Source organism: Aulostomus chinensis, chromosome 12 (assembly GCF_037954235.1).
Source record: "Aulostomus chinensis isolate RoL2024-O1b breed Wild chromosome 12, RoL_Achi_v1.0, whole genome shotgun sequence".
Taxonomy (NCBI): Eukaryota; Metazoa; Chordata; class Actinopteri; order Syngnathiformes; family Aulostomidae; genus Aulostomus; species Aulostomus chinensis.
Window position 1 is genome coordinate 832,501 of NC_141331.1, and position 10,000 is coordinate 842,500.

The 10,000-nt window shown below is 49.2% G+C and overlaps 2 long non-coding RNA genes across 3 annotated transcripts in view; one reads left to right on the plus strand and one right to left on the minus strand.

The window, feature by feature from the left end:
- LOC147251645 (uncharacterized) overlaps positions 1–969 on the minus strand; it is a 29,074-nt gene extending 28,105 nt beyond the window's left edge. For both annotated transcript variants that reach the window (XR_015118643.1, XR_015118644.1), the window contains exon 1: positions 716–969. This is a non-coding gene — a long non-coding RNA (uncharacterized LOC147251645). The remainder of the gene's footprint in view (positions 1–715) is intronic.
- A 7,419-nt stretch (positions 970–8,388) lies between these two features.
- The window catches only part of LOC147251646 (uncharacterized), a 2,414-nt gene continuing 802 nt past the window's right edge, over positions 8,389–10,000 (plus strand). Inside the window, exons 1-2 of the long non-coding RNA XR_015118645.1 lie at positions 8,389–8,479; positions 9,853–10,000. The exon at positions 9,853–10,000 is cut by the window's right edge and continues 213 nt beyond it. This is a non-coding gene — a long non-coding RNA (uncharacterized LOC147251646). The remainder of the gene's footprint in view (positions 8,480–9,852) is intronic.

The window sequence follows — 10,000 nt, forward strand, 5'->3', positions numbered from 1 at the left end:
CACTCACTCATGTTCAACTGGTCACACACTCAGGTTCAACTGGACACTCACTCATGTTCAACTGGTCACACACTCAGGTTCAACTGGACACTCACTCATGTTCAACTGGTCACACACTCATGTTCAACTGGTCACACACTCAGGTTCAACTGGTCACTCACTCATGTTCAACTGGTCACACACTCAGGTTCAACTGGTCACACACTCATGTTCCACTGGACACTCACTCATGTTCCACTGGACACACACTCATATATATATATATATATATATATATATATATATATATATATATATATATATATATATATATATTCAAGCCATATTACATTTTACGTCATATTAAGCCTTGGACCTGCCATGTTAGTTGAAAAACTCGCCTGCTGATGAATGAATGCGGAAATCAAATGGAGTTTGTGGCTCTGGAAGTGGGCGGAGACAGCGAGAGACTCGAGGTTCATTGACTAAAACCTGGTCCCGACCAGGTGAGTTTCAGGGCGTCTGTTGCTGCGGTAACTGACCGACAGTTTAAGTTACCGCTGTCTGTGAAACAGGAGAGTGAACCCTCTCTCTGGTTTGAGTGACCTCCCTTTGTGAAACGGAAAACTCCGGGTTTTCCTAATTTCAGGGTGAGTAGACCCCGAGTTTTCACTAAACCTGCTTTTTGAAACGGACCCCTGGTGATCAGAGTCCCAGAAGCTCCGCCTCTGCTCACCTGTTCGGCTGCCAGGTGGAAGCGGATGGTCAGGCCCAGGATCAGCTCGTTCAGCTGAAGACACGTAGGAGGTCTCTCTGCTTCCAGCAACGATGGTGTCGACTCCATGGAGACACGGGAGTGACTCGACGCTCCTGTATTCCTCTGGCACTGCAGCGAATGGCCGGCTCCGTCTGTCCTGGTCGACAGCACGCGGCGTCCTGCTGCCGCTGCTGCTTGCGTTGATGTTGACGCTGCAGGTTCAACGCTGAAGCCGTCACGTGACACAGACCAGCACCAGCTCTCTCAGGGAGGGTTTTTATTTGCAGTCAGTTTGGAGACATTTCTCTTGATGCGCTCTCCCTCCCGTTCTCCGCTGGGAGTGTTGTCGAACTGGAAAAGCAGAATTCGTGATTCTCGTGTCTTCTCATCGAATTCTGTTCCACTGCCTCCGCCATGTCTGAATACATGATGTACATCAGGCCTCTACATGATCTAATGTCATGCTCCCGCTACTCCTGAATGCTGGTTACCATGGTAACAGTAGTTGTTTCCCAGTTCCTGAGTGGTGATGATTTGCTGCATCATTTCCTGCCAGCAGGTGTCAGTGTGATTCTTCTGTGGTGACCTGCTGGTGGTGCTGATGCTGCCACCGCCAGTTTCCGCCTCTGTCTCCCTCAGCCTGGCGCCCTCCTCTTCCACCTGACGAGCAGCGGAGCATCAGCTGCCTGATGCATCATGGGGATGTCGCACCAATGCACTGAAGGATGAAACTAACAGTGGCTCATAATGTGGTTGAGAAGCTGATTGATTCTCTCGAACTGATCAGAACATCGTGGTTGTCTTGGTTCTTTGATATTTGAACAGAGACATGGATGTTTATCAGAGCTGATGAGGGCGGAGCCAACAGGCTGACACCTTCATTCTTCCTGTCTTCTTCCTCAGGAAGGTGATGAAAGGTTGCAGCTGCAGGTTGGACTCGATCCTCCTGCACAGGGTCTGCTGCTCCTCCAGGACCAGAATAACTCGACCCTCCAATTCAGGACCAAGCCAACGCTTCAAAGCCAGTGGTGTGGTGCTGGTTCTGGTCCGTTGGCCAGTGCTGCCTCCACTCAGATTCTCAGTCAGGGTCTTAAGGCGAGACAGATGTTCACTGGTCTTGCTGGAAAGCTTTGAACTGGTTCTGCTGGTTGGATCCAAGTGAAGAGTTCTATACTGTTGCAGAATCTGCCTCAATGTCTCTGCAGCGCCGCCTGGAGTCTGGATGGACATTTACAGAGAAGAAAAACAATGAACTTGTCAATGTTTCAAAGAGAGTGGGCGGAGCCTGCAGCTGCAGCAGCAGGGAATTGCAGCGCCGGTGTCGGCCCACAAATATACAAGACATGTATGACTGATGTCAGTGAACCTCCGCCTGAACGGTCCGCTTCAGGTGTTTGTTCAGTTTCTTCAGCCTCTGAAAGCCGTCGACCTACATCACTGCTGCTCGCCAGCACGGCGCTGCTCTGCTGCACCCAACGCCACACCTGCAACCAACCACCAGTTGCTTTTTGATAGTTTCCTTCATCAGGTCTGCACCAACAAAGACAACAATTCCCAGGATCCCACGGGACATCATCACATCACCAATCGGCAAATGTTATCTTGTGCACAAGCTGTTCACGTGTTGGCAGCGGCTGTTCTCTCCGATTGGCCAGGAAGGCTTGGTGGGCATGGCTCTCAACATTCAGAGCTTCCCATTGCTACGTCTCATTTCCCAGCGTTCTCTGAAAACCTGCCACCTGCTCACTTCCAAACCAGAAGAAAGACCTCAGTCAAGAAGGTGGATGCAGGGGCTCCCCCCCAGAGTTTGATGGACACACGTCACATGTAAATAGGAGTTTATTACATCAAGCGCCGCCAGTCTGAACGCTTCGCTTGGTTTTGTCGCGATGTCGGTGGTCCAGTCGCAGCGATGCAAATTTCTAGCATTTATTATCACTAATCATTTTCCTGCATCCATTTTACGGCGTATCAGCGAAAAGTCAAGAAAGTCTTCCGGACACGAAGTGAAACCGATCAAGCAGTCCGGCGTGACCCGCCTACCTCGGTCCAGCAAGGTGAAAGTCAGTTCTTCATCTCCACACAAGAACTGATCATCACCCATAATGTGACATAACAGAACATCGGACTCACCGGCACAATAGGGTCCATTCCTGCCCACAATCCTAAAGTGCATCAGTGATGACTCGTGGACGGCGCCGTTACCATGGACATGTTTACCTCACTCATCACGATCCACCGTTTTAGGTTTCATGAGTTCCCTCCATTGTTGTCAAGGCTCTTACATCTTAATGTTTTCCACCAAATCAAATATGTTGTTGTCACTATTGATCTGCTCCCTGGGTTTTATTGGTTCCTGTCATAAAACTCTGATATTAAGAATTTGCTCAAAGAGCAGTGAAGGACTTGAGCAGGAGATTTACTTCCAGAACCAGGATGGTCCATCATGCACTTGACAATTACGGGCCTGTGATGGGTCAGAGGTAACGGTGCCAATACGAGGACGAGTAATGTTCAGAGCAGGTACTCAAACTCATGGTGTGCCCAGCACCTTCCCACCTGCTTACCATTCCGTTGGAACTTTCTTTCTGCTTCCTGCGCCGCTCAGATAAACGCAGGTCTTCAGCCTGCGATCGACAACAGAGACCCTGATGACCCTCGTGACATCTGCCACGACAGACGCTGTATGTTTAGGATCCATTCTCAAAACCTCAACTTGCCAGTTCCCTCCCATTTGGATCAAGACAGCAGGGTTCTCCTCTCTTCTGATTTTGAAGCCTTCTGGTTTTGATTCAGGGTCTTGTCCACTGAGCCTGTCCAGTCCTGTAGGGACACGATTGTGACCCTGTCAGAAGATAAGTGGTTCTGAACGTTCAACATCTTAAACCTGCAGTGAAGACGAGGATGAACTGAGAATATTTGAAGGACTCTGAGTGTTTGCAGGAGCACATAAATCCTCCCTCGTCTCTCTGTAGAAACTCATTGGTTGAGTCTCCTTGAAAGATTTATTTGTTCTTTGTGGTTTATTGAGAAGAGGAGAAAAATAAACAACACACAATGTTGACTTGAGGTGAAAAATAAGGCTATAAATGAAGACTTACACATGACCTCCAGGTCACCACCTCTAAGCTTCAGGCTTCTTCTGTCTTCCCTCTGATGACCTTTAATGACCTCCATGACCTCTGTAGGCTCCTCTAGACTCTTGTGAGCAACCCAGGTTTTTAAGACTCCACCACTCCACCATCCACCAGTCTGGTGTTTACTGGTGGATCTGATGTAGAACTGAACCTCCACCATCCACCAGTCTGGTGTTTACTGGTGGATCTGATGTAGAACTGAACCTCCACCATCCACCGGTCTGGTGTTTACTGGTGGGTCTGATGTAGAACTGAACCTCCACCATCCACCGGTCTGGTGTTTACTGGTGGATCTGATGTAGACCTTAACCTCCACCATCCACCGGTCTGGTGTTTACTGGTGGATCTGATGTAGAACTGAACCTCCACCATCCACCGGTCTGGTGTTTACTGGTGGATCTGATGTGGAACTGAACCTCCACCATCCACCGGTCTGGTGTTTACTGGTGGATCTGATGTGGAACTGAACCTCCACCATCCACCGGTCTGGTGTTTACTGGTGGATCTGATGTGGAACTGAACCTCCACCATCCACCGGTCTGGTGTTTACTGGTGGATCTGATGTGGACCTTAACCTCCACCATCCACCGGTCTGGTGTTTACTGGTGGATCTGATGTAGAACTGAACCTCCACCATCCACCAGTCTGGTGTTTACTGGTGGATCTGATGTGGAACTGAACCTCCACCATCCACCGGTCTGGTGTTTACTGGTGGATCTGATGTGGAACTGAACCTCCACCATCCACCGGTCTGGTGTTTACTGGTGGATCTGATGTAGACCTTAACCTCCACCATCCACCGGTCTGGTGTTTACTGGTGGATCTGATGTAGAACTGAACCTCCACCATCCACCGGTCTGGTGCTTACTGGTGGATCTGATGTAGAACTGAACCTCCACCATCCACCGGTCTGGTGTTTACTGGTGGATCTGATGTAGACCTTAACCTCCACCATCCACCGGTCTGGTGTTTACTGGTGGATCTGATGTGGAACTGAACCTCCACCATCCACCGGTCTGGTGTTTACTGGTGGATCTGATGTGGAACTGAACCTCCACCATCCACCGGTCTGGTGTTTACTGGTGGATCTGATGTAGACCTTAACCTCCACCATCCACCGGTCTGGTGTTTACTGGTGGATCTGATGTAGACCTGAACCTCCACCATCCACCGGTCTGGTGTTTACCGGTGGATCTGATGTAGACCTGAACCTCCAACATCCACCAGTCTGTACTCATTTATTACATCAGTAACCACATAATTGATTTTTGTGCATATTTATAACATTTGTTTGAGATTTGAGGCTTTTAATTTTTTTTCTTCATTATTCGATTTCATTAGTTTTGTTCCTCCGTACTCTTACATTGATAATTTCATAAACAATCATCATTTTATCAGTGAAATTTGACATTAGAGTCTGTTTCTGAGGGTTCTATTTGTCACGTGGTTCTCTTGCAGTTCTCCTCCTCCTCCCCGGAGGGCCTCAGTGAGCTGTAGTTAGTGCTGCTCAGAACCTGCAGCGACTTCTCTAAAGGATCTAGAACCAGAATCCAGACTCGGAGAAGTTTCTCTTGTAAGTGAACATCAACGGTTGGGAATCTCTCCAAGAACCTCGACCTGAGACTAACAGCCAACTCTTCTAGCGAAGAACAGCAGTTCTTCCTCTGGTATTCTGGTGTTCGCGTCAGCTGAATCACCAAGACTTAGCTGAATATGGACCTGAGGTGATTATATCTTCAGGGGTCAAAATCAGGGGTCAACAGTCACATCCAGCAGCATCGTTGTTGCTATGACAACGATACCTCTCCTCATGTTGTTGTCAGTGAGCTGCATGCCAGTCAAACTCTCGTCTACTGTGGTCTGGGGATCCTTGACTCTCTCAATACAGACGGCGAACTGCAGACAAAGCGAGGCATGTGTGAATCATTGGTGAAACGGCAGGTTCAGTAACACTGGACCTGGAGCCAGGCGGCGTGGCGCTCACCTGCACGCAGTAGGCCCCAAACCAGGTACAGAAACGACCAACAGGCTTTTATGTCTCTCCAGCGCTCAGTGGTAGAATTCGGACCAGAACCAGCAGCTCCAGCTGTTTGTCCAGCAGGTGGAGCAGCAGAGAGGGTCCCATGGCGTCACACACGCGCACACAGCAGCCCCCACACACACACACACACACACACACACACACACTGTTCAGTTGGTCTACAGGGGACATACACGCGGCGTGCCTGGCTGGAGACGCTCGGGCCACCACTCACACCTCACCTTGAAAACGCTGATGAGCAGAGGTCTGACTGGGAACCCGTGGATGTTCTACACGTGAACAACACGACCTCCAATGTGACCTGGGACTGGCAACTTGCACCAAAGTGCCTCCAAACCGTTTTTTTTTTCCCAGGAATTTCGCTGCTGACATCATCAGTGATGCCAGCAGGCTCTTGAAGACTTGAGTGTGGTGAGAAACCGCCGGCAGTAATGACCTGATCCACGTCACAGCCGCCACAGGTGTTGTGTTTCTGTGACACGCTCATTGTTTCTATCCGGCGTTCAACTGCAGCCCACCTGCGCCAGGCGGCCGCTACTCCGTGGAACAGGGGAGCTCATCTGAGACCCGGTTATCAACGGCTGGCAGATCCAAGCTGCTGAAACGGTCCTCTGTGCAGCTGGTTCTGACCCGGAGCCTCTGAGGTCATATCAGACCCCCCACAGCACCCCAGCAACACCAGGCTTCAACATGTTTGTCTTCTTGGTGGGGAGCCTCATGCCAATTGAAGCAGAAGCCCAGTAAAGAGCCATCCATTATTTTACTGAGTGACAAACCAGAATGATTGAGAATAATTTTTTATTGGCATTTGTTCTGTTCGTCTTGTTAATGAGAACACGTCTCCATGACAACAGCTTTTGTTCTTTGCAAACATTGTTACAGTAACCGCGTGTGTGAGGTTTGAATTCCACATGGACCGGTACAACACGTGTTCCTGTGACCCAGGCCTGATGGGTTCATGCTAACGTTACCTACCTTGCTGCTCCTCCCTCAGGAGAACCTCCGGGAGCCTGCAGGCTCACGTCTCTCATTCAGCTTCTCAAACTTCAGGATGTTGTTGGCCCTCGGCAGACGAGGGACCGACTGTTCAAGAACATCCTGTTTCTCTCGTTCTTGTTCGTATCAACGGGACTCCAGAGGCAGCGGAGCTGCGCCAACAGCAGGAAGTCCACTGATCTTGAACAAGAGGAGCCGTTTCATCATGACAGGTCCATGAGAGAAGTCTTGCCGTGTTACGGTCTCAGTCTTCCTCCATGGAGGGTTCTGGTCCTTCTCAGCAGCGTGTGTTACCACGGAGATGGACAGGCTGCACGAGGGCGTGGGGCAGCTGCTGGACCCCCCTCTCATTCAGCTTGCTGAGGTGTCACTCCTCGTTAATCTGGATCACAACGTTCACGTTGCACTGATTTACTGAAGGAAACATCTTTTGAACCAGACAGCGACCAGCTGACATTCAGCAGGCTCCTGAGTCACAGGGCGTAGCAGCACGAACACTGGCGATGCTCATCTTGACCAAATCTGGTGGTTAAAAGAACCCCCGGGGAGCGGCCATCTTGTCCCAGTCCAGTATTGTTAGCCTGTCTGTGATTTTATCATTTGAAGACGAGCTGATGACCTAAAGATACCACAAGCCTTGACCGACACTCCCATGTTCAACTAAATGTTGTCAGTAAAGTTGTGAGATTTTTTCACATTTTATAAGAACAATCAGAGCAATTATTAAATTGTTTGAAAACAGCTTTATAAATTAAGTTTGAACACCAGCTTTTGCGTGCGTGTGTGTGCGTGCGTGTGTGGCCCCCCAGCTCCTCCGCCCGGCCTCCACCTGCTGCTCCTCATCCTCCCGTCATCATGGCTTCAGGATGTTAAGTCACACCAACCCTCAGCTCTGCAGCTGCGTCATTCTTCAGGTCACCCCTGGCGTTCGGGTGATGACACACATTCCAGAGAAGTCACGCGTGTTCTCAGGATCAATCCGAACGTTTGATGAGGTCGGAAACAAGTTTTTTCATAAGAAGAGAAGGTAAAAGTGTCAGGTACCTGAACTCAGATCAGCTGCTGCTCCGACTGAGAGGCCCCACAGCTGACGGATGGGTGGGTGATGCCCCCCCCCCCACAACGCTCAAGTATGAACAAGCACACGCTAATACACATTGCAACCATGAATTAGTGAAACCAGCCTCCAGCTTCTGACATCATCAACCGGTGACCAGCATCAGATGACCTAGTAACTAATCACTAACCAGAACCACCAACCAAACACTGAAAATCATGAGTTCTGCATACTAAAGAGTAGGGGTGTTGAAAAAAATCTATATTCGATTAATCGCGAATATTTTATGGACAAGTATGACTCGATTATTAAATTTCAAAAAATCGATTATTAATATATGTCTTTATTATGTAAAAATGGTCCAGCGGTCAACGGAAGTTTAACATCACGCGAGCGCGCTCATTTTTGCAATTTCGTGCAGCTGCAACAGAGCGAGTGGTGGGTGGAGACAGGACAGGTGGTAGCAGGCCCAAAGATGGAGGAGGAAAAGGAAACAGAAACATCAGCAGCAGGTAACATGTCCATCCACCCATCTGCTCTCAAAGCGAGTGTGTGGAGTCATTTTGGATTTCATGGCAGCAGCTCCAAAAGTCTGGACAGAACACACGCTGTCTGTCGGCATTGCCACACGAAGCTGAAATACTGTGGCAATGCTAGCAGTCGGAGGGCACACGTCTCTCGCTTCCACCTGGATCGAGTGCGTGGGCCAAGGACGAGCGCTTGGGGCCAGGAGTTTCACCGACTCAACGTACACTTCACGAGATCGCTTAACTACCCCCAGGTTCGGAGCGAGCTAACAAAATAACGACGTCAATATCTTACTTCATAGCGAAAGATCTGAGGCCATATAGTGTCGTTGAAAACACTGGCTTTCGCTACATGGTCCTAGCATGGAGCCAAGGTACGTCATCCCGTCGCGGAGCTTCTTCACAAGTAAGTCTATCCCAAGACTTTATGAAGAGACAAAGTTGTTGGTGAAAGAGTCCCTCAAGTCTGCTACCAGAGTAGCCATCACATGCGATAGCTGGACATCGAGAGCCACCGCCTCAGTTGTGACTGTGACCGCTCATCATGTCAGCACTTGGACTAAAGCTGTGGATGGTAGCCACACAGGCTTCTCAAAGCTGCGGCGGGGGAGTGGGGATAGAAGCAGACGACCTGGTCCTTGTCACTCACAAGGCCTCCAACATGAACCTGGCTGTGGAGATGGCAGTTTTCTACATGTGCGGTGTTACGCTCATACATTGAACCTCCCCTGCCAACGGGCCCTGAAAGTACCTGCTGTTGCCCGACTGTTGGGTCGAGTACGGCGGATAAGTACCTTCTTTCACCGGAGCACCATCGCCAGCCATGCTCTGGAGCAAAAGCAGGCACGACTTAGAAAGCAAAACGCAGCCTGCCATCTGCGCAGCTCTCCTCTCTCCTCAAGTACAGGATTTAAGATTTTATTCAACCTTGTTTTATTGCCTGTAGTGGTTCATAAATTATCAGTGTGCCATTTCCACATGAGTGTATCATGTCTACACAGTGTGTCATCTGCTATTGTGTGTATTGTTGTGTGGCTCACAGGATATAAACTGACATGCACCGAGGCTACTAAACTAGTTGTGAGTGGGACAAATATTTTAGTTAATTGAAACCAAAATTAAACCTTAGACATGAGAATAAAAACTATAACTGTAATGATTGTGTACACACAAACCAAACTAAAATAACATGGAGAAAATGTCTCAAGTCTTTTGTGAATCTGCCTGTAAGCCTGAGGAGGGACTGGTGCGCGTGTCACTTTACAGTCTAAATGACTGGTTGAACGTTTGTATTGTTATGCATTATTTTAACGATAACGAACATTAATTGCTGTTCTCAATTCTCATGATCCTCACAGGTGAAGAAAGGTGCACATGATATCTGCACGCTGACCGAGGCACCTCGTGAAGGCCCTTCAGCCCATCAAACTGGCCTCCACCACGGTGAAGGAGAGCATGCCTCCTCTCTCCGCCATTGCCCCACTACATGCACAGCTCCTGACTGAC